Raw genomic sequence first — 25,477 nt, 5'->3', positions numbered from 1 at the left:
CTAACCTATAGAGCAGGTCTTGTAATCCTGCCACTTGTCTCACAATTAATAAAAATATGGTGAAAAATGCTGTCATTAGGCTCTAATTTCGTTTTATTGTTAGACTAATATTGTTCCAGTTAACTCTGCAAACGCCTAGTATGTGCAGTGCAGTTCATTAGCGTGCCGGAAACAGAATAAAGTCGATGACATGTCCGATATACAAAATGTGCACACGCTGCTCGATTAATGGAAGCATACAGCGGCCTAATTTTTACACACTCAGATTCGCTGTGGGAGACTAGAGACAAAAGCATCATTCGATAGTGGAGATGTGAGGTCACATCAGGAACCATTCAGTTTGCTCAAATGGCTCTGAGCACTATGGGACGCAACTGCTGAGGTCATTAGTCCCCTAGAACTTAGAACTAGTTAAACCTAACTAACCTAAGGACATCACACACATCCATGCCCGAGGCAGGATTCGAACCTGCGACCGTAGCGGTCTCGCGGTTCCAGACTACAGCGCCAGAACCGCGCGGCCACTTCGGCCGGCCGTTGACGGAGTGCTCACACTATATCGTTCATGTACCGTAGGCGACATGCAAATACTCGAGACTGTATTAAGATTTATTTTCACATTGCTTCTGTACCATTACTGTGCCAGATTTCATCGGGTTTCCGACTAACGCTAACACCATCCCTAGTAATTCGTCGGACTGAAGTGAATCGTAACTGAATTTTCTTTCTTGTTAAACTGATTGGAAGCTGAATTTAAATCGTTACAATATCTGGCTAATCAATTTTTTACGTTAATCAGAGGAAATATATTTGGTACATGTCAAGACCTATCAAAATACTTAAATAGTTTTGAAGTTATTCACGGATTATTAATGCGAATGTACTGATGATACTGTAGGGGACTACTCTGGAATGTTATCAGGAGTCCGCTGCAACCGGAGTTATTAACTCTTTTCTATGTTATGTGAACAACCCCTCCATTTGTCTTAACTTCCCATATTTTATGACATATTGGCATGAAACTGTGTTTTAGTTTCTGACTTGCTTCGTCGGGAGTACCAGTCAAAGAAGCGCTATGGTATTTGGAATAAACTAATATTAACTGTTTGGCCATGTAGATTGAAGATTACTGTTTCCTCAAACTAGTTCCGACGATTTTTGAAATGGTTGCTCCAACAGCTGCACGACAGATTTCTTGAAACGTCTTCTTCCATTTGAGCTATAATCTCATGTCAAGTTCCAGGTGGATACCGAAGAGGATGTGCTAGAGTTTAAGAACGTGCGATTTCATTGCAGAGGAGCAGGACCATGATCTCTTCCTATGCATCCTGAATTAGATTCTCCTTAATTCTGCCGTATCACTTTGGGAAAATGCTGGCATGATTCCTTCAACAGAACCACGATCGGCTTCCTGATCCTTATTCAGTCCGTGATTGTGCGCCGTCAATGACGGCAAATTGCTACGATGGGATAATAAAGCATAAGCTTTCTTCGTCGGAACGAGCACTGAATCCCCGTTCGGTCAGACTGATGTAGGATTTTCCTGATATCTGATTACTGCGGGCAGGATGGCTCCTTCAGCGAATTCACTGACAGATCCTTTCCTCATCCTTGTCCATTTGATGATCCGCCTACAATGAACCCACAAAAGTGTTGTATGCATTATCATTAAATAGATTTCAGTGGGCTTTAACGAAAACACAAAGGCACCAGAACCTAATGACGAGCATACAGAAACCTGGCAATTCAAGAACTCCAGAAGAAAGCAGTCCCGTGGTTGACAAAATACCATTGAGATACATTGCTGCGTACCTGCCCACTGCTCGTCACGAATCGCAGCGAATTTATTCAAACATAAGGACTATCCAGCAGACTGTTATAGCTATCACTATATTCGGCTAAGATTATTGCACTTATTATGCAATGTCGACTCCGACACATTGTTGAGGTGTGAGTTAATCAATGTGTCACGTAAGCACTTTGGCTTTCGCGGCCCTTATCGATGAGATCTCGTGTTCCCGTGCAGGGTGATTTTTTCCCCAGAATCCACTCAGTGTGTTGCCGGTCTCCAGTAGAAAGCTCTAGCATGAAGGTCAAAGCATTGGAGCCGAAGTGTCTGGAAAAAATGATACGGTACCAAAACCTAAGAAGCTTTAACTTCAAGTTCATCAGTCTGTCTTTATCAAAGGATGTGGTACTAGCTGTTTTCAGTTCAATAGCTAACAGAAAACACCGGGAGAAAGAGAATCCTCTGCAATCGGCTTTCTGCGATTTGAAAAGGCCCTCGATCGTGTGTTCCACTGACTGACATAGTATGCCCTCCGCGATCGTCGTGTTCTAGAGACAGTGTGAAAATGTTACGAAAAGAGACTAATTGCCGAGTGAAATAACTAGCAGGAAGTGACTATCGGAAAGCGTCCTCGTGACTGTGGACGCACATAAGGGATCTGCCCTGTCACCTTTGCAGTTTATTGTTGTCGTGGGCCGGCTGTTGTGGCCATGCGGTTCTAGGCGCTTCAGTCTGGAACCGCGTGACCGCTACGGTCGCAGGTTCGAATCCTGCCTCGGGCATGGATGTGTTTGTTGTCATTAGGTTAGTTAGGTTTAAGTAGTTCTAAGTTATAGGGGACTGATGACCTCAGAAGTTAAGTCCCATAGTGCTCAGAGTCATTTGAACCGTTTTTTGTTATTGTGGACACCAGCACAAAAGATCTACAGAAGGAAGAAATGGAGATTCGGCTCTAACATGCTGAGGTTGGAGAGGGATGAGGAAAGGAAATTAACTGTGGCACCTCGCTCGGTGTACCTGCAGAAGGAAGTCCCATTGATTCTGGTGTATCCTGATGATGTCACACTTGCTGCCATAACCAAAAACCTACATCAACTAAAAACCCTCATCATCGAATCCAACAATATCGCTTTGTATAAACGCCCACAAGACCAAATACTTGGAAATAACGCAGACCTCAGATTCCATTACATTGAGTGGCATCATACTAGAGCATGGGTTCCCAAACTGGGGGGCGCGCCCCCCTGGGGGGGGGGGGGGGGGGCGTGATGATGTAGCATGGGGGGCGCGGGTGGAGTTAGCAGTATAAACCTAATATTTCTTTTTAATATAGATATTTTAATAAAAATGAATGTGCAGGTATTAATGATAGATTATGGTGCTAAATGCAATCGTTTGGCGTCCCACTTCCCGCAATCCTAACTCAATAACCTATGCTAGAACATACAGCTTTTGAAGATCACGTTTAGAATGTAACACACAGAAACTCTCAAAATTACGAAGGTGATATGCGTTTATTCTAATATATCAGATTTGTAAACAACTTACTTCTGACAATTGGAAAACAGAAAAGTCCGGTATTAACTATTCCGTACATTTTTACACATGACCTGAACGTAATCATGTTATAACTTTTAGCCGTAGTAGGCTATGTTCATTAGTGTAATAATCACTTATACTGCGTAACTGCAAAAATGCCATTTTATTATCCTGTCAACCCGCGGATCCCCATGTGATGCGATTACAGTGACTAAGACTGTATACGCTTCAAATGAACTGGCGGGTTCGTAATTTGGACGCCAGGGTTATGCCCTTCGTCACCAGAAAAATGTGCACGACGTGAATGCGAAACTAATACAAGTGTTCGTTCCGAGCAGAGTACTTCACGCTGTATTGTCGTGGCTGCTAACAATGAAACATAACCCAGCTAGGTAGACAATGAAGTCCATTAGTGAGGCTATGAGGCTATATATATATTTTTTTTTAGAACTGCTCATTCATTCAGATTACTTGTCTCACAAAACAGTTAATTTTTTTCTGCCATTTTGAAATATGGCATAATTTCGTTTGAAATTAGTGTATTTTCTTTGCTGCGACAATGTCGTCTTTTGGCACGAGTACAGAGATAACTGCTTGGCACTGTGCTCAGTTTCAAGCGATGTATGAGGAGTATCCATGACCTTACTTAATTACTGTGAAAACTGACAACCAATTCATTGATGTTATCTCAAAACTTATAACGTTTCATTTATAAGTAACAAAAGATAGGGGGCACGAAAACGATTTTCGCATAAAACCCCAGGCTGCACTGCTCAGAACAGCACCGCACTACAGGTAGCAAATCCTTAGGGTGCCTGTAGGCTGTTTCCGCCCTAATCCGGGAAAAGCCCGTTTCTGACCAGCAAGAGCCCTGCTCGGCCAACAGGTCGCAGACGGACAGTGCACTGACTACCTGCGCTGCGGCTGGGCTTCCCCGTTATTCGCCCCACTCCTCACAGGCAGTCATCTGAGGTGCCGACAGACGACAGTAGCTTTCCTTTATTTCAGTTGGTTGCTTGCAGTTGTTGACACATCCGATGTATTGGATTTTGCTGAAATCTCTCACAGTTGTGCCTCAGTAAAATCAGTGTTAGTACGAAATTATACTGTTAACTTCTTGTTTTCTTTTTACTTCACCATGAGTGTCGTGAAAAAACGTAAATATGATGATGATTATATCGAATACGGTTTTTCTTCTATACAAAAAAATGGTGTTGACCAGCCGCAAAGTGTTATTTGCTATGAGGTATTGAGCAATGATTCCATGAGACCACCTCGTCTGGAATGCCATTTGTGGGCAAAGCATGGTGCATTGAAAGAGAAGCTGAAGGAATTTTTTGCTGCAAAATGTGATAATTTGAAACGAATGAAGTTGGACACTGCTGGATCCTTCGCTCAGACATCAGAAAAGGTACTGGAAGCCTCGTTGAGTTATTGCTACTTATTTCAAGGACCAAGAGAAGTCATATTATCGGAGAGACACTAGTCAAACCATGTTTGTTGAAAGCTGCTGATATTGTTCTTTGGTCAGAAAGTAAACAAAAACTTTCACAAATACCGCTTTCTGACAATACTGTGAAACGTCAGATTGATGATATGGCCGAAGACATACAAAATCAATTAGTTACGGTCGTCAAACAATCGCAGTTTTTCGCAATACAGTTAGACGAGAGTACCCATGTTGCGAATTGTTGCCAACTGCTAGCTTTCGTTCGCTATATAGAAAGTTAAACAATTAAAGAAGAGTTGCTGTTTTCTACAGAGTTAAAGTCAACTTCAAAAGCAATTCATATAATGGCAGCTGTCTCTGAATTCTTTTGTAAAAATGAGTTATCATGGCAGAAACTGATAAGCGTATGCACAGACGGCGCCCCATCAATGCTTGGATGTCGCTCAGGATTCGTGCAGATGGTCAGAGAAAAAAACTCTAGTGTTACTGCTATCCACTGTGTAATACACCGACAAGCATTGGCAGCTAAGACACTTCCAAAGGAACTCAATTATGTCCTGAAACTGTGCATCAAAATCATGAATATATCAAGAAAGAGTGCATTAAATTCCAGGTTATTTACGGCTCTTTGTGAAGACTTGAGAGCAGAGTATAAAATACTTATTTCATACAGAAGTACGCTGGCTCTCAAAAGGAAATATGCTAGGAAGATTATTTGAACTTCGAGACAAAGTGATGCAGTTTTTGGAAAATAGCAAACAAACTGAATTGTATATGGAATTTAGAAAGCCCAGTGTTCATGTTGCATTGGCTTATGTGTCAGATATTTTCGAATCTTTAAACACACTGAATTTGAAATAATAAGGTGGAGAGTCAAACATAATTTTTCATTGGGATGCCATCAAAGCGTTTACTTATAAGTTGCAACTATGGAAACGTAAAATTTTAGCCTGCAATTATTCCTGCTTTCCCAGATTGTTTGGAATCCTGGAAGAAGCCCGATTTCAAAACGATTTTAAGGACACTGTTACTAAGAGTAAAATATCGAACCATTTGCAGCACCTATTCGAACGATACTTCCCTGTCGGCCGTTGTGGCCGAGCGGTTCTAGGCGCTTCAGTCTGGAACCGCGCGACCGCTACGGTCGCAGGTTCGAATCCTGCCTCGGGCATGGATGTGTGTGAGTCCTTAGGTTAGTTAGGTTTAAGTAGTTCTAAGTTCTAGGGGACTGATGACCTCAGATGTTAAGTCCCATAGTTCTCAGAGCCATATGAACCATGATACTTCCCTAACAGTCGTGATGATAAAATTTATTATAGGTTAGCGACGGATCCATTTCACGTCGACGTGGATGTGTTGCCAGACAGACTACAAGAGGAAGTCTTAGAAATTAAAAATGATTCTGCAGCGAAGTATGACTTTGAGAAGATGGATAAGCCATTATTTTGGGTGAAATATCTAACGGTGTATCCCAGCACAGCAGAACAAGCACTGAAACTGTATTTACCATTTTCAAGCACTTATTTGTGCGAAAGAGCATTTTCTGCGGTAGTGGCGATTAAAAATAAGCTTAGAAGCAAACTCAGTATTGTCAATGATTTACGTTGCGCAGTTTCTACTATTCACCCAAGAATTCAAAATGTTGTAAAAAATATGCAAGCTCATCCTTCATATTGATTTATTTGTCTGTTTCTTGCCATATGTGTGTGGAAATAATATTTTTATAATAAATACGTCACATTATAAGAGAACTTGTTATTTTCCTCTTAACTATCCTTACATGTAGGTAATACTGTAAAATTTCGAAGAAACAATATAAAATAAACATAGTGAATCTGATTTAAATATAAATACTGCGTGTGATCCTTATGGATTCTGATGTTAGGTGTTAGTATTTCTTCTGGATGAAGACACAGCGAAAGTTTATCCTAGATATGACAAGCGAAGAGTAGTCCTAAAATCGTATACTGGTGGTGGTGGTGGTTGTTGGGATGTTTAAGGGGGACTAAACAGCGAAGGTCATCAGTCCCCCACGTATACTGGTGAAGAAATGGTGTGCAGAAAGGGAATGTAATCAAGGTAAGGAAGTTGTTTTATTCATATTTTTTAAAGTTCTGTGTAGTCTGCAAAATTATTTCGTAAAACTTATTTTTTATTTTTTTCTGGTTCTGGGAACTGGGTCTTTGTCGCTGTTCGGTAACTGTCGTCGTTGACATAAATGCCAACCTATGCGAGATGACAATGGGGAGCGCTATAGGCGTACAAATCAGTGATGTTCGTGAACGCCGTGATAATGAGTGAAAGTAATAAGCTACACTCAACTTAAAATAATGGCCCGCATACACTAATCTGCAAAGGTCGCAACCATTTTTCCTTGTTTACCAAGGACTCTCTTTGCTTTAGGAGTGGCTTATAATCACTAGACTAGACTGATGACGTAATAATTGCGACTCGATACATTAACAGCCCACCATGTTACATGACGTCACCATTACAAATTTTTCAATAGTTTCTTGATAATTAATAAAAATATCTATATTTTTTTTTGGGGGGGGCGGGGGGCACGGAAGGTTTTTTTTCGGCAGAAGGGGGCGTGACAAACAAAAGTTTGGGAACCTCTGTACTAGAGGATCGTTGGTTGGTTGATTTGAGGGAGGAGGAGACCAAACAGCGAGGTCATAGGTTTCATCGGGTTAGAGAAGGAAATCAGCCGTGCTCTTTCAAAGGAACCATCCCGGCATTTGCCTGAAGCTATTTAGGGAAAACACGGAAAACCTAAATAAGAATGTCCAGACGTGGGTTTGAAACGTCGTCCTCCGGAATGCGAGTCCAGTGTGCTAACCACTGCGCCACCTCGCTCGGTTACTAGGGGAATTAGAATATGTCGTGGTATTTAGAATGCCGTATGTACCGGTATAATGATGATGGCACAAATATAGCGTACGTGTCATAACCAAGCATCATGGTTATCGTAAATGGTGTAAAGCGCTACGACTTCTATGAGACGGAGAAATTTCATTTCAATTTAAAGTCCAAGTGTATAGGACGATGGTACGAACTGCTGCCGTGTATGGCACAGATGTTGGCCAACGCCGAAAACCGCTGCACGATGCCTCCATGGCACGGAAATGTGGATGCTGCTGCGGATACTGGAATGACTTTGACAAAAAGCTTAAGAAACAGTACTATCAAGCAGCTGGTCGGCGTTGAGCCTGTCACTGAGTGAACGCCCTCCGTGGTGTAGACGGGTACAGAAAATGACACCAGGCAGAGTGATACTGCTTTCTAAAAGCTCAAAGTGGATAGACGAAGACGACGAGGAAGACGCAAAAAAAGAAGACGGTGGACAGATACACACAATTTAGATAAGATACACGTATTGGAAACGTACCTCCAAAACAAGCAGCTGATCAAAACAAGTGGCGAATGCTGACCCACAAAGCGAAACTCGTGACTACGGAACAACGCTGGGAAGAAGAAGGAGTTAAGGTTAACGTAATTGCTCCAACCACACCAAATGAGGTTCTTCTGCCTCCGCTAGTACGTATAGCTCGTGAGAAGACAATGAAGGTATACCCTTGAAGAGGCTGCGTCTCAATAGCCATAAGAAATCACGTGCCACAGGCTCTCGTTGAAGCGTTACTTCAACATAACGCTGCCACTTTAACAACGAGTGTCCACTTTTCAAAACAAAACTATCTTCCAACTGCACTGTCAACAGAGCGCAGGCCACTTACGAGGACGGACTGTGCGGCTGGTCCCGGCGGAGGTTCGAGTCCTCCCTCGGGCATGGGTGTGTGTGTTTGTCCTTAGGATAATTTAGATTAAGTAGAGTGTAAGCTTAGGGACTGATGACCTTAGCAGTTAAGTCCCATAAGATTTCACACACATTTGAACATTTGAACTTACGAGGATAGTGCAGACTTGATTCTATCAAAGCTAATGCGCGAGTATAATCCCACGAAGAGAAACGAGTCACTGAGAGAGCGGCATTGTACGCCGACACGTGCGCCAACATGTCTTGTGTTCGGAAGATCGGGTCCGGTTTGAAGGGGAGAAAGGATTGGGTTAGCGGTGCTGCGGGACTAGGTTTCCCTGTCCCGGGCGCCGGGTGCTGCGGCCACGGCCAAGGTGCCACGGCCGGTTCTCGCCGGCATGCGCTGCGTCACGCCAGCGCTACACACGCTACCGTGACGTAACGGCACACGCCAATGGTACCAAACTATTGGAAAGCGTCGAATGCAGATCTGGTCTGGCGAGCAACCAATCACTGAAATACACCTGCTTTTCTATTAAAAGACTCGTTTGGTCTATACATGTTGGTTAAAAGAAGCCTCTCGTATTCTCACACGAGATATTACCGGTCAAACCCAAAGATCTTGTAACAGTAAGCAGAATCCACAAAGCCACTGCAGGCGGATGATATTTTGAACCTTTAGCTGGATGACATTGTGAGAGTCGCGTAAGCTGAAGTGTACTGTGGCTTGTTAAGGATACAGCTCGAACATTATATATTTACTGATGAACACATACAGTATTTGTTAGCCGTAACTGTACTGTTTAACCGGCCGGTGTGGCTGAGTGGTTCTAGGCGCTACAGTCTGGAACCGCTCGACCTCTACGGTCGCAGGTTCGAATCCTGCCTCAGGCATGGATGTGTGTGATGTCCTTAGGTTAGTTAGGTTTAAGTAGTTCTACGTTCTAGGGGACTGATGACCTCAGAAGTTAAGTCCCATAGTGCTCAGAGCCATTTGAATCATTTGTCATTTGTACTGTTTACACACTCCACTATACGTGAAGAAAAATGGTGAAGAGTTGTGATGCGTTCACCTGTACAAATAAATTTGGGAAAGGAACCAAATTACCTTTCAAAGGTACGTAGATATGTTTAGATGTTCTATATTAAGGACTTTCAGTAATAGCGCTTACATTTTCAGAAGTAATACATCAGTGAGTTTACTTTTTTAACTGTAGCAGTTATTTTCGACAGTACTCGTAAACATGGGACTGGAAACGTTTCATTTTGTGGTGTTGTAAAATAGCTCAGATGTTGCTGAGAACACCACACGGTTCGGTATCAGGATTCACCAGCATACAGCATATGGCACGAAAGGATAATAATGAAGTCCACCAGATGCCGGAAGAGTCATGTGATGCTAAATACATCTCACTTCAAAAATTTGGAACACTAAAGAGCGAAATGTTACAATTCGTGCTCATACCTACGTAATAAGCTGGTGAACAAGTAGTTATGGCAGATTTCATGCAGTACGTAAAAAAAAGGGTAAACAGTGACTAGATCCTGCCTCGGGCATGGATGTGTGTGATGTCCTTAGGTTAGTTAGGTTTAAGTAGTTCTAAGTTCTAGGGGACTGATGACCACAGCTGTTAAGTCCCATAGTGCTCAGAGCCATTTGAACCATTTTTGAACAGTGACTAGTTGCCTTTCCTCAAAAATTAAATTGTTATCTTGTAGTTACATAGTTACATGAGACATTATGTTTGTGAAATAACTCAAGGGAAGGTGCGTTATAATGAAAGGCGCATAAGTTTACTATGACAGAGTCCGCCGAGGCGCAGTTTAAATTGTCCGCTGTCCGCAGTAGACCAGTTACCGGATTGTGGGGCCTTGACCAAGCCTAGAGAAAAATTCCTGCAAGCATATGTTTGGAAACTAATACTTGTTGAGATATGGGTCATTTTCCTTGCAGCGCGTTTCAACACAGATTCGAAAGCGTCACGGAAATGATAATCCAAATACCAATGGCAGACGTTACAAGAGTGACATTGAGCATCACGGTGTGATTTATTACTAAAATTCCAAGAACCTCCGCTTCTACCAGAACCAATTAGTATTTTGCTTCCTCCTACGTACCGTATATCTCGTGAAAAAAACATGTAGATAGATTTTGAAAGATCAGAGCTCACACAGAGGTCTGCTAACAATCCTCCCTCAGCGCAGCATTCGCGACTTGATTAGGAAGGAGTTGAAGTGGCAGAAGTACACTAGAGTATCATCTGCCGTACACCATCCAGCTTCTTTCAGAGTGCAGATGTAAACGTAGACGTAGCTGTAGATGTTGAGAACTGTCGGTAATCTCTGTTGGTCGACTTCCTGTTAATGTTAATTTTTCTTTTCCTTGTTGTCGTGTTTGTCTCTATATTATTCGCCAAAACAAATCATAGACCCAGCTGCAGCGGGAAACACCTTGGTCATATGACTAGGTACAGTCATGTTCGACTTCAAAGTAGTGCATGTTGTTATCTTGCAGCACAAGCATGGCAGGTGATCGCAGCTATGTCTTCGCGATCAGCCACAATGGCTTGCTCGTACATCATTAAATGCACTGTCGACGAGAAGGAAGTGACAGCGTTGAAGGAGAGGTGAGGAAACGTGCAAGCAAAGTGTTAAAGTTCAGTACGTCTGTGGCGTGCAAATTATGGCAGGAGGCACACAGGAAATTATCTATCCCAAAGAAAAGAAGCGAAGTAGGCACAATAAATATCCCATTGACGTTTTGGATTGATGTATATTTAGGCATAAACTTCTGAGACATCATTACCAGTACAAAGAAACACCAAATCTGAGAAAACGTCACAGAATGTCGCTCAGAACTCGACATCAAAGCTAGCAAAGAAACTCTGATAAAAATTATTTTGTCTATGGGATTCGGTTTTAAAAGGTAACAGAATAAATGAGCCGTCACGAACGCGAAAGAGATGACAATTGCAAAAAATTAAATTTTTAGGAGAAGATGAAGCAGCAGAATTAAAACAGCTAGTAGTTTATTCAGATGGAACGTGGATTCATACACGCTGTCCTGTGAATAAATGTTGTCAAAGAGTGTGAGAAATATTGACAGGGCGCTGCCGTGTAGATGTGTGGCATGTGACAGCGCTCCTCTTGTGAGAATATTGGAGTATACGCTATTACTACCTCCCCTCATTGTTTCTTGGGAACAAACACTACATTGCTGCCACCCTAGCTAGGTTGTCAGTACTTAGTCCTACGACTGTGCTGCTACTGTCAGACATCTGTCCCCCAATATCAGAAATTCCAGATGGCGTCAGAACAAGGTTGGTGATTCCGCGGAGTGTGGACAAAGTAAACAATGAAACGGATTCGTATTATTCCACGCGGAAGTCGCAAAGTATTCTGCTACGGTTTAGTCAACTGAATTATAGACAGGGATGTGTCATGTATATCGAACGACATCTGCCGCATTCCAACTGAAAAAAAAAAATTAGCTTTTTCTTACTGCGACTTGCAAACACGAGATCATTCGCAAGGAGGGCAAGGAATTACGGAAGGCCTCGCACACAACCCACGCTAGACATGCAGGAGTGACTCTTGTGATGAGTGGAAGACGATCCAGTTCCAATGTGCAGAATTGGAGCTGCTGAAGACATACACATCGCTCTTGCTGGTCAGTTCTGCATGAGCAGTTACACAGGGTGGACAAAAACATGGAAACACCACATACACGCATTACCATGCCCAGTACGGTGTAGGAAAACCGTTTGCTTTAAAAACAGTTTCCAATCGTCTCGGAACAAATACAGATACTGTAAGGTTTTCAAGCGATTCTTACACTATTCTTCCTGCAAAACAGTGGCAAGATCAGGTAGCGATGATGGAGGTGGAAAACGATCACCCTTACCTCCAAACTAGACCATAAAGACTCAATAACATTGAGAACTGATGGCACGAGGAGATGCGACAATGAATCCTCGTGCTTATAAAACTGTAGACGGCATCAAAGCTTGAGAACAGAAAGCAGGTTCAAACGGATGAAGGCTGCAGTAATGCGGAGTTATGTAGTCAGAAAATAACAACACATGCAGTCCAGAAATGGGTTTGATGCAATTCCCCAATGTAGTCCATCCAGTGGAAGTCTCTTTATCCCTACATAGCATCTGCAGCCTGCATCCACTTGAAACTGTTTACTGTGGTCAAACCCCGATCTCTCTACATGACCTTTACCCTCTACACTTCCATCTGTTATCAAATTAACTATTTATTGGTGCGATACGATATTGCGGCGTGTACGGGTACAGGTTGTCACTCAGGAACAACGACGACGACATATGGAAGTTTGGGTGTGCCCGTGAGTGGTGCACGGATAGCCAAAGCGGTTAACGTGATCCCTCGCGTACATCGGGAAATCTGAGTTCAGGAGTCCAGAAATGCTATCAGATCAGCCAATGGACACACAAAAATATTTGATTTATAAAAACTATTGAAGATAACAAAAGAGGTGTAACATTCTAGGTTTTGAAATAAAAATAAAATTTAGTTACAGAAGGTGAGGAGTAGCTATTCTTCTCTACAATGTAAACAACACTGAAATAACAACTGAGGAAAAACGGTTGCAGAGATTGACAAGATAAAGGGACATGTGTTGTGCATACCAAAAGTCCGTGAATTGTGTAATTTTTGTTCCATGTGGTTCCACACTTTACTGTTAATGTGGTCTGATCCTGATGCGAAAATGAAGTCAGCCCGACATTATGCAAAACGGCTGTGGGAACCAGCGTAGAAACTCCCTCAGGCTAGCCGCCAATTTTCCCGGGGGATGTTTATTTTGTAATCTGGCAGACGTTGTACGCATTTGAACCATACGAACTGCTCGAAGTCAACCATGGATGTTAGACGTTAAAAGTAACCGCTGTGTACGCGTACTATGATTACATGCTCAAGAGATCGCAAAACACACATCTTCTCGTCTGAGGAAGGGAACTGCGATGTTTAAGAGATGCGCTACTGCTTACTTGAAAGTTAGTAGATCGCTTGTTCGTGAAGGGTACTGTACACTGGAGGATGTGATGAGCACTCTACTTTGGCCAATGATAATGAAATTTTCGTGACTGGTGACAACGTGGAGCCTATCTTGCAAGGAGCAACATTGAAGCAGGTGAACATAACTTCCAATTCCGTAACTTCCAACTCCGTATCCTCCATATCAACCATATATTTCGATAATCAACTAACATTTGTATCTCAGTTTTTTCAGTTTTTGGTCGAATATGTGATGAGATTTGATTAGGAGGGGTGGATACAGTTACCCAATCATAAATCGAGGTCGCAATATGTGGGGCACTAACGCTGCTGTCACGTTCTCGGTTTACGAAGAAGCAGTAAAGAGCATACCCTCCTATTAGTTAATCAAATAGTCTTGGGATCGTCCTTACGTGCTTATAACGAGAGTACCTGCAGCGAGAGAGAAAAACCAGCGAACATTCACACAGACACATGTGGCAACTTTAATCTCCTTTAGCTGACATCAATCGGTAGCCCTCACAGTGTTCCGCTATCCAAATAGCATAAACGAGGCAATGGCTATACAATATCTGAAAGAATATTGTCTGTTATCCTTGAGACGTCACTGCTAAGAGAAATATTCAGTGCAATGAAGAAATTTTACATTTATTGAAACAAATCGGAGTGGTCGAGCGGTTCTAGGCGCTACAGTCTGGAACCGCGCGACCGCTACGGTCGCAGGTTCGAATCCTGCCTCGGGCATGGATGTTTGTGATGTCCTTAGGTTAGTTAGGTTTAAGTAGTTCTAAGTTCTAGGGGACTGATGACCTCAGCAGTTAAGTCCCATAGTGCTCAGAGCCATTTTTTTTAAACAAATGACTAAACGACAAGCAGGTTTTACTAAGCTACAGAGGTGCGAATGCTCAAGTTACACGAAGTACAAGAGGTCGTTAGGTTGCTTCTTTAGCACTGTCGGGACCAAATAAATATTAACTGTCGTGTCACGTACTCTGAACTGCTGCGCTCTCTTTCATCGTGGTAGGCAGTGACAGCTGACGCTTATGACTGAGTCCTTCTGTGGTTTTTCCCAGTCACAGAGACGTCACCTGCGAGAGCGAATCACTACAAGTACATGACAAGCTAATTTATACCGCCGCGAACGGAGCTGGTGGTGATACAGCCGGTCTTAGTAAACATGTCTTCCTGGGAACTGGCATTACTTGTAATTCTGGTGCACGAAGGGACACCTTAACAGGGACTTTATGAGTCATGGACGGTTCATATAACTGGCGGTCAGAAGAAGAGATTTCCCCAGTCCGAAGGTTGGCTTCAAGAAAAAGGTATTTTTCTGGGCATTTCAATTTGTGTGTCATTGATTGCCTTCTAATTCGGAACAAAAAAAAAAAAATGGTTCAAATGGCTCTGAGCACTATGGGACTTAACATCTGTGGTCATCAGTCCCCTAGAACTTAGAACTACTTGAACCTAACTAACCTAAGGACAGCACAAACATCCATGCCCGAGGCAGGAGTCGAACCTGCGACCGTAGCAGTCGCGTGGTTTCGGACTGCGCGCCTAGAACCGCTAGACCACCGCGGCCGGCTAATTCGGAACAAAGCCAAGCAATTTGCTACAGCGGAACATACAGTTTACGAGGAATGAGAACCAGAGTACAGTTTGAATTTTTACACATACACAAAACGTTGTCAGAAGCGAATGTCACGTTTACTGAAAAAAAAAAGGTGAGGGTTGGTTCAAGCGTTAAATAATGATTACGACTTAACGTCCCATTGACGACGGGCACCATACCAGCACTGAGTGATTTAGTGAAACCATAGAAAAATCTCAATCTGGATGGCAAGGCAGGGATGTGAAAGCTCTTCCTCACGAAGAAACTCCAGTGCCTCAACGTCTGCGCCACCTCTTTCGGTCAGATGTGGACTACCTCAACTTTTAAGAGAAGCTATGTGGCTGATGGCAAAGGTTTGGCGAGAGGCTCTGTGACAATTTAGTTAGTAAGAAAACGTCGAATGTAGCAGTTAATTGTCTCCATTTCTTGTCAGCTAATATTCGGTGTGTTACCAAATAACGCCGTAAAACTACGAGGTACTGTAACGAAGCTGCGTGTTCGTAGCGTCTAAAATATTGAGACCAACACCACTCGAGGAGCACTTACCGGAATTTTCGGCTCTCGACATTCCGGAAATCATTTAAGGTCAATACGTAACGGCAGTTTTGAAGAAATGTTTCATGTAATGGAAAGAAAACAAAACAGGAAGTAAAAATTACCGATTGTGGTCGGAAGAACGCAAAAACCATTTACAAAGTAGGCATTATAATTCAAGGTAATGGTGACAGGAAACAAACAAAACCATAGAAAGTGATGAAGGTTTCGTGCTGCAGCACTGGGGCACTTCTGGCCCCTGACGCCTTCGCTCGATGCTAGTGCGAACTGTTCACGCGGCCCACGTATTCTCCCAACTGAATCGATTAGGATTTCGATAAACCACACTAGGCAAACGCCCTCAGATAAATGAAACCAGTCGGTTTGGATCAGGAGAGTTAAGTGCTCAAGTCAATGTTTGGGAAACACTGTAGGGACATTGGTTGAGGTTTTTGAAGTTGGTTCTTCGTCTCAAATTGTTCTCTCGGTCACGCCACATGATATGTAGAGCGAGAATTTGAAGTACATGGCCAGAGAGTTTAATTTCTACACGTAACGTTGCATTAACCGGAATCAAATGATAAATTGTGTGACACTCCATATCATGCAGTAATAGCGCATCAATAGCATTGGTTACATAAGTCTGTAGAAGGACTTAGTTGTGCAATTCTTTACATGTACTTTCAGCGCACAGTAAATTTATGAGATTGGTTCCTGTATTACACGAGTTTATTCTGGACCGAAGTTCAACTACAGTATCACAAATAATTTTTTATCTTTATAAAGTTAAATCCTGAGTCGTTGTCGACCTACTGTTACTTAACTTGCTAACCGTGCAAATCCCAGCCGTACGAGTCACAGAAGCGAGGGAAACTGTGACATTTGTTCGAGAGGTAGTGAGAGTTACTGGCAATGTTCCACGTCCGTTCTCGTATATGTAAATTTCTTGTTACCGTCTGCACTGGTGTGCGAGACTTAAAGAACGAAAGCAACTTTCGCATAATGTCTCACTGCCAAGTAACATAGCTCGATGAAACACAGAAAGAACTAACTGCTAAAGTAAAGTACTGCACAGAAGGTAACTGAAAGAAATCCGCAATGAGACAAACAGAAATGACACTTTTATTCAAAGACAGTAATTACACTGAAGTCACCGCGATTTATGATCGTCCAATGAACCTTACAAAAGGCGGGGTTTACGTACTCTCAGATGGCGATTGTGTGAACACGTAATGCAGCCAGTAAAACTGTCGTAGATGATTGTTTCGGGGGTCCAGGTGTTCTGGTGTGGGGAGGCATATTGTTGCATGGGCGTACAGACCTCCAAATCATTGAACACGGTGCGCTCACCAGTAAACGTTATTGGGACGCTGTACTCCTTACCCATACTTCACAGATGCATTCGGCTCTAACTTCATTCTTATGGGTTACAATGCGCGACCGCAACGAACTGCGCAGGTGGAGGTGCTCTTGGAAGGAGAGGATATTCGGCGAATGGACTAGCCTGCCCGTTCCCTCGTTAAATCCAATCGCGCAAGTGTGGGATGCGGTAGGGAGAGTTATTGCAGCACGTTCACATGCACCAGCGACCATCCAGCAGTTGTCAAGCGCACTGGTGGAGGAAATGGAACGCCCTACCACGAGAACTCCGTATCAACCTTGTGGCCAGCATGGGAGCTCGTTACAGAGCATGCAGTGCCGTCCGTGGTGATCACGCACATGTTACGAACCACGTCCCTGTGTCGTGGGTACCATCTTAAATCGCAGTGACTTCTGTGTATTTATTGTCTGTGAATAAAAGTGTCATTTCTCTTCTTCTCACTGATAATTTCATGTAGCTCCTTCCTGTGCTATACTGTAGCAGTCCTTTCTGCTTTCTGTGTGTGGTTAAGTTTCATCGAGTTTCGTTTCTTAGCAGTGACACATAATGCGATAGTTACTTTCGTCCTTAAGTTTTGTGCAGTAGTGTACTTACTGGAGATGAAAAGATTGAGGTAACAGGCAAAGTCCCTAGCGGCAGAGAAGTCTTGCCGAGCTTAAAACAAAAAAGTCTATATCACTCCAAATTGTGAACTTATACTCATTAACGCTTCTTGATGAGCATTTTCATTTCATATAAAAGAAAAATTCTGAAAAAATCTAAATTTTAATATTGTTAAGTCTACGTTCTAATAATGACTTCCAATTGGAGGTATTGATTTTATGCAACTGTACATTTTAAAGTTGATTTGGGGAATAGATTTCACTGTTTCAAGGACCCATATTTCCTGGCGTTTCTTTCTCAGAGATCATAGTCTTTGACGATTCCGCTCTTCTTCCTTCGCTTCCTATGGCAGCCTCATTCGTCATAACCAATTTTGAATCCCCTTTATTCTACGGAGTTGTTAGTATTCTTAACATGCTTCTTATTCAGATATCCCGTACATCTATAAGGTGGAAATGTCAACCTGTGAAATAACTGATGGCGATCGCTTCTGAGCTCCGCGGGGTAGCCGTGCGGTCTCAGGTGCCTTGCCACGGTTCGCGCGGCTCCCCCCGTCGGAGGTTCGAGTACTCCCTCGGGCATTTGGTGTGTATGTGTTGTCCTTAGCGTAAGTTTAAGTTAGATTAAGTAGTTTGTAAGCCTAGGGACCGATGACCTCAACTGTTTGGTCCCACAGTCATTACCACAAATTCGATCGTTTCTTCACATCTGGAATAAGAGTAGTTCCGCCTCTACGATGCTCACGTCACATGCCTCTGGGCTCCAGTAGCCTTTCCTGCTAATTTCACGTAATTATTTGGCTAAAGGCAGATGCCTCAAGGATGGAAAAAAATAGGAATTGTTTGTTTGAAAGATTACTTCATTTCTTCTAGTTGCATTCGACTGTAGTTTGTGTGCATGTCTCTTAAGTTTTGAAATTTTGGTAAATATTAGAAATAGAATACATGAAACAGTTCCTGTTGAAATGATGTGGGTCAAGACGATGGTATGATTGATGCGGGGGCGAAACTGGGACAGTCGGAATCGATACTGCTGAAGAAAACAAGTAAACATCTAGAGGCAGCTGATGAGGAAGGAAGCCTTTCAGCCGACTGCCCAATCAAACGGTCCAGTCACACTGTGTGGCGTTGTGGCGGCTTAGTGACGGATTTGTGTGATTCAGTGTGCTATGCTGGAACATTGATTGGATGTGTTTACTGGTGGCGACGTTTCAGCTCAAGCCCTTGGCGCCATCAGAACCGTTGACCCCGCTGGCCAATGTCGAAATCTCATTTCGCTAGGATAGCAAACAAAAAGTGTACATACAGCTCATATCATTGATAAATCTAATGGTAGGGCAGCGGCGAGATTACACAAGACTCTGGTGGGAAAGTGTGGTGTGAGGCTGATTGTGCATAGAGCGATGTCACAACGCTAGAAAACTGTTCCGGAAAGGAAGATTTGAAGAGGATCGAACCTTGGTGAAAGGACTGACAGTTGGCCCTCACTGTAAATATTTGTAACAAATTGTGCGTAAACACGCGGCCGATTACACTACTAGCGTCGACTGACGTTCCAGGCGGCCGATTATACTATTGGCGTCGACTGGCGTTCCATCACTTGAAATAGGCACACCCGTAAAATATATAGTAAGTATGCGTTAGAAGAGATTCAGAGTGGAACGATCACATAAAAAATAATCGTAGGAAAGGAATCTTATAGACTGAGATGGATTGGATGAACCTTCAGGAAATGTAATTCATCTGCGAGGAACATAGTTTGGAAAACTGTTATTCGACAGATTCTTCAGTGTTGCTCTTCAGTTTAGAGACCGAAATAGATTTCATTAATAAGGAAAATATAGAATATCAAAAGAAGAACCGTGGGTTTAGTCATGGAATCATTTAGTAAACGCACGAGCATCATGAAACTGGTCCTCCAATTCCACTGGTATACACTGCAAGAGGAATGTGTATTGCGAGGCGTGTATTCTAAGGAGAGTCAAGCAACATATTACATTATCCCACGAGCATATCGAGAATTGACAATGACAGAAAAATCAGAGACATTCGAGTTCATACGTTGTGTCACCGAAGGTCATGACTGGAGTAGGCGAGGAAGCTAAACGGTGCAGGTACACGAAATTCTCTTCTCCACACACTGTAAAGTGTCTTGCGGATTATATATGTTTATGTAGTGCCAGGGAACCAAATACCTAACCGCGTTAACGAGGTGTTAGAGTTTTATTGGTGACAGCAGATAAAATGCTCTCTAATAATTCCGACGTAAAATTCACAGATGTAACAAATGGACTAGTAGAAGCCAACCTCGGGGAAGATCAGTTTGGATTCCGTAGAAACACTGGAACACGTGAGGCAATACTGACCTTACGACTTATCTTAGAAGAAAGATTAAGGAAAGGCAAACCTACGTTTCTAGCATTTGTAGACTTAGAGAAAGCTTTTGACAATGTTGACTGGAATACTCTCTTTCAAATTCTAAAGGTGGCAGGGGTAAAATACAGGGAGCGAAAGGCTATTTACAATTTGTACAGAAACCAGATGGCAGTTATAAGAGTCGAATGACATGAAAGGGAAGCAGTGGTTGGGAAGGGAGTAAGACAGGGTTGTAGCCTGTCCCCGATGTTGTTCAATCTGTATATTGAGCAAGCAGTAAAGGAAACAAAAGAAAAATTCGGAGTAGGTATTAAAATTCATGGAGAAGAAATAAAAACTTTGAGGTTCGCCGATGACATTGTAATTCTGTCAGAGACAGCAAAGGACTTGGAAGAGCAGTTGAATGGAATGGACAGTGTCTTGAAAGGAGGATATAAGATGAACATCAACAAAAGCAAAACAAGGATAATGGAATGTAGTCTAATTAAGTCGGGTGATGCTGAGGGAATTAGATTAGGAAATGAGGCACTTAAAGTAGTAAAGGAGTTTTGCTATTTGGGGAGCAAAATAACTGATGATGGTCGAAGTAGAGAGGATATAAAATGTAGGCTGGCAATGGCAAGGAAAGCGTTTCTGAAGAAGAGAAATTTGTTAACATCCAGTATTGATTTAAGTGTCAGGATGTCATTTCTGAAAGTATTCGTATGGAGTGTAGCCATGTATGGAAGTGAAACATGGACGATAAATAGTTTGGACAAGAAGAGAATAGAAGCTTTCGAAATGTGGTGCTACAGAAGAATGCTGAAGATTAGATGGGTAGATCACATAACTAATGAGGAAGTATTGAATAGGATTGGGGAGAAGAGAAGTTTGTGGCATAACTTGACCAGAAGAAGGGATCGGTTGGTAGGACATGTTCTGAGGCATCAAGGGATCACCAATTTAGTATTGGAGGGCAGCGTGGAGGGTAAAAATCGTAGGGGGAGACCAAGAGATGAATACACTAAGCAGATTCAGAAGGATGTAGGTTGCAGTAGGTATTGGGAGATGAAAAAGCTTGCACAGGATAGAGTAGCATGGAGAGCTGCATCAAACCAGTCTCAGGACTGAAGACCACAACAACAACAACAAATGGCCTCAAAAACAAAGTGTACCGTAGATTTACTTTCGTAAAATGGGATATTTTTCAGGTGACTCTGGTCTGCTGACTTCCAATTCACGTCGAACTAATGCACTTCGTGGAGTTGCAAGTAGCGTACTCGGCCCAGAGAGTATAGATTTCACAATGAACAATCTGCGCCCAGATTTTTTCATGGTAGTTGCTTAACAGCCTGAGGGGGGAATTCTGCTTTAGACGGCAGTTACCCTGAGAACACAGAAACAAATTTCTATTCTTGGAAAAGCACACCTTCTCCTAGGCAACAACATATTTAATTCAAATGGTTCAAATGGCTCTGAGCACTATGGGACTTAACATCTGAGGTCATCAGTCCCCTAGAACTTAGAACTACTTGAACATAACCAACCTAAGGACATCACGCACATCCATGCCCGAGGCAGGGTTCGAACCTGCGACCGTAGCGGTCGCGCGGTTCCAGACTGAAGCGCCTAGAACCGCTCGGCCACACTGGCCGGCTATTTTATTCCATTGCCAGTTCTACCATCATCGGCTTTCGGGACATCGGCAGCTTGTTTTTCTATCTTTGGCCGGTGTGGCCGAGCGGTTCTAGGGGCTTCAGTCTGGAACCGCGCGACCGCTACGGTCGCAGGTTCGAATCCTGCCTCGGGCATGGACGTGTGTGATGTCCTTAGGTTAGTTAGGTTTAAGTAGTTCTAAAGTTCTAGGGGACTGGTGACCTCATATGTTAAGTCCCATAGTTGGCTAAAATCAAATGGCTCTGAGCGCTATGGGACTTAACATCTATGGTCATCAGTCCCCTAGAACTTAGAACTACTTAAACCTAACTAACCTAAGGACATCACACAACACCCAGTCATCACGAGGCAGAGAAAATCCCTGACCCCGCCGGGAATCGAACCCGGGCGCGGGAAGCGAGAACGCTACCGCACGACCACGAGCTGCGGACAGTCCCATAGTGCTCAGAGCCATTTGAACCATTTTTTAATTGGCACTGTAGTTTAATTTACATATTACAAACTTGTCGACAGTGATTGCTTTATATTGTTACCAAAGCTCGTCTGAAAATCAACTGTTCATATACCCCTGCATCAAAAGACGTAATCTACTAAGTGAAACAGTACGTGTTAATAATCCACTAATTCAACAGCCAGTTTGCATTTACAGTTAGTTTGTCTAACACGTACGAACGCATTTCCGTAAAGTTTAAACCATTCAGATACGCCAGTGTGGCCCCGCCAGAAGACGCATTGTTAGGTTTCCGGTCTCCACCGCTAAGTGAAATGTAAATCAGGTTCTAGCGACCATTAGGTAGCGATGTTCTACTGTGCAGCATAAGGGACGCAGGCAGCGATAAATAACTAAAAGACTCTTATTATTAAATTAAGATCGAAATTCAAACCTTTTGTTTTGTAATCTGACACGTACCCAATCTGCCTCCGAGCCGTACTATGGATAGGTTCTGAAATCAGAGGCTGTTCTGCCTCACATGAGACGATCTGAAGCTCCCAAGTAATGGGTGCACGTAATCGAACGATATTGTTGCCAAAAAAAGTCATTCTTTTGTTTGGTCTGACTTTATTCACATCATTACTGAAAATGGATATCTATGAAATGCTTTAACACGCTATAGCAAAACATGAAGGACTGGTGGTTAAGTGAAAAGGTATTTGACTTTATAGTCGAGTGCGGTCATGTTCGGGGTTAAAATATAGTCATATCTGATCTTATTATTTTCAGTTTTAGACTGAAACAATCTACGAACCCTTGTAGAAAAACTGTAGATACTGAGAGATGAATATTTTTTATTTGTAGCAGTTTGGCGTTGTCCAAGAAAGATGACGTTGGCCGAGTAATACGTCATTATAGAGCTACCTACCACTGATCGCATGAAACTGTGAAAGTCATCTCAAATCTTCATGGCAATGGCTAATGCACTGTTGTCTGACGCCTCAATACAACCTTTCATTTTCCTTTAAGTCACGGAATAATACTCTCGACTTATCTTCAAGTGGCATTTCTCATAGAGAATTTTATATTGCTACCCTGCATAATTTTAAGTGGAAATACTGAATCACTAATCGCATATATTAAGAAGGTTGTAAATTCCTAGTTAAAATAAAGAGGTTACCTCTATAGTTTACTTGTTAACCTTGCTTGCTGCCGAAGTACAAGTTACTAAGATAAGTAGCGAAATTGACTCGCAAGTCTCCGAAACAGCGTCAAATCGAAATAATTGCACACAAGCTGGGAGTCATGTGACAATATTTTTATCGTATGCGTCTATGTATATGCAGACTTTCTTTTGCTGACGCTGCTGCCACGAAGGTTCAGACAGACAACAAAGAGCACACTTTGAACCCGACCCATTTTCTGAATGCTTTCGGAGATAATTTATTTTAACGTGTGCTACGAATTTTGTCTAAATTAAAGTTCCTAACTCTGTATTTCAGCAACTCTCATTATTCGTCCATGTAACGAGTACAAATGGCAAGTATCAACAATTACGAAGAATTAAAGAAACAGTTAAAATTGTATTTCACAAAACTCTTCATAATAGGGTGTGTACAAAAGTTTTTCATCGTCCTCTTACCACCACCTTCTGGAATACAATTCAAAGCACTGACTCAGAATTTGAGTACAGAAATGTCACTAACATGGCACACATTTTGAAATTATTAACGTATACCTTATGTATGGACTGAAATTTCGGGTTGATGTGAACGCATCCGGCAGTTTGTAAACTCACATTCCTACAGCCGGAGACTGACTAACCGCCTTCAAATGTGATACGAATGGACACAGAAGAATGCTAACTGCGCAACAAAGCCAGACCAAGCGAATTATGTGCATGAAAAAAAACAACGAAGCAGTGAAGAACAGCTTCAGGTACAGTGTGAGCAGGGAATTACTTTTTTCATTTCTTATGGAATCCTTCTGTGAGAATAATTGGTACTCTAGACGGTTACACATTAATTTCAGTTTCTCATTTGTCCTCAGTACGCAAATTATATCACTTTTCCCTCCAAAACACAGCACGTCACAGTGCTTCCGTCACTGCTAAATAACATAGCAGCTTCGTCAGGTTATGAAACATTTCAACCGAAAAACACATATTGCATTACAAAAACAAGCATCTAATTATACTTTTACAGGTAGCAACTATGAAGTCACATATTTTCACTTGGCTTATTCGAATGAGAACAGAGAAAGAGTTGGCATTTCGTACTTCCAGGAGTTTCAGAACACATCGAAGTCATATGTAACGAGTCCTCGTGTCGTCTGCTACAGATACTATCAGCTGACGATCGGCAAGATGTCGCTCGTGTATTGCTCAGCTGCTTGCCTCTGAGTGGCTACTTACGTCACGTGTGGGAAGAAGGCGCTGGTTTTGAAACCGCAGTTCGATGCGCCCCGCTGACAGCGAATACACCGCCACGTCCACGGTGGTAGCAATAAGAACGTTTTGTCGTTATTCGTGGTGGTGCAGTCATCTTATTTGCCCACAGCAGCAGCACTGTATATTCTCTATAAATGCGGTTATGACGTAATAGAACTGTGGAATTATTTTAAGAAATTACTTTAACAATTAGTTCTTTTCTCTTACTCTGTCTTTTGGTGTGTGTGTGTGTGTGTGTGTGTGTGTGTGTGTACTGATGCATCTTTTATGTCTCTGGATAATTGTACAATAACGAAGCATTTTCCGAAATTGGAAAAAAAGAGAAGTTCTACTGATGTTCCTTTGAAGTCATTATACTGTGAACAACAATCACTTAACAACGACCAGAAACATATGAACGAACACAGAGTTCGGTAACGACGTATTAAAATCGAAGTATGACAACGATGCTTTCTGCGACAATGGAACTGATTGCGAAATTAATCTACCTCTGAGCAACGCTGCTAAGACAGCCGTTGGTGTACAGGGCAGTCATATTTACAAATGTTGATTTGGCTAGCTGGTGAAAGTGCAGGCGACATTACCTTGGCGACTGACCGGCGTCGGCGTTAGCGCGCTCGGATTCGCTCGCAGCCGATAGTCGACTGGTGCCGCGACGCACCTGTTGCGGCTAGCAGCTGCGTCCCGCGCTGGCAGCGCCGCGCGCGGCAGCCGGCGCCAACCTGGCCGCTAGCTGGAGGGAGGCCTGCATCGCTTACATTCCACTGCTAGGAGCGAGTGCCCTCGCTGACGACACGCTGGAGCAGCGTTCCCGAGCGTGTGCCAAGTAAACCCTCTGTGTGGATCTCACCATTTGATCGAATCTGTTTCGCACACG

At 42.8% G+C, this 25,477-nt stretch overlaps 1 protein-coding gene across 1 annotated transcript in view; it reads right to left on the bottom strand.

The window, feature by feature from the left end:
• LOC124721976 (pancreatic triacylglycerol lipase-like) overlaps positions 1-25,248 on the bottom strand; it is a 451,439-nt gene extending 426,191 nt beyond the window's left edge. Inside the window, exon 1 of the mRNA XM_047247144.1 lies at positions 25,185-25,248. The gene's annotated coding sequence lies outside the window, so the exon portion shown is untranslated. The remainder of the gene's footprint in view (positions 1-25,184) is intronic.
• Positions 25,249-25,477: the final 229 nt, after the last annotated feature.

This window comes from Schistocerca piceifrons, chromosome X, assembly GCF_021461385.2.
Source record: "Schistocerca piceifrons isolate TAMUIC-IGC-003096 chromosome X, iqSchPice1.1, whole genome shotgun sequence".
In the NCBI taxonomy this organism is placed as follows: domain Eukaryota; kingdom Metazoa; phylum Arthropoda; class Insecta; order Orthoptera; family Acrididae; genus Schistocerca; species Schistocerca piceifrons.
Note: the sequence above shows the minus strand (reverse complement) of the source record. Positions and strands in the feature narration are given on the sequence as shown.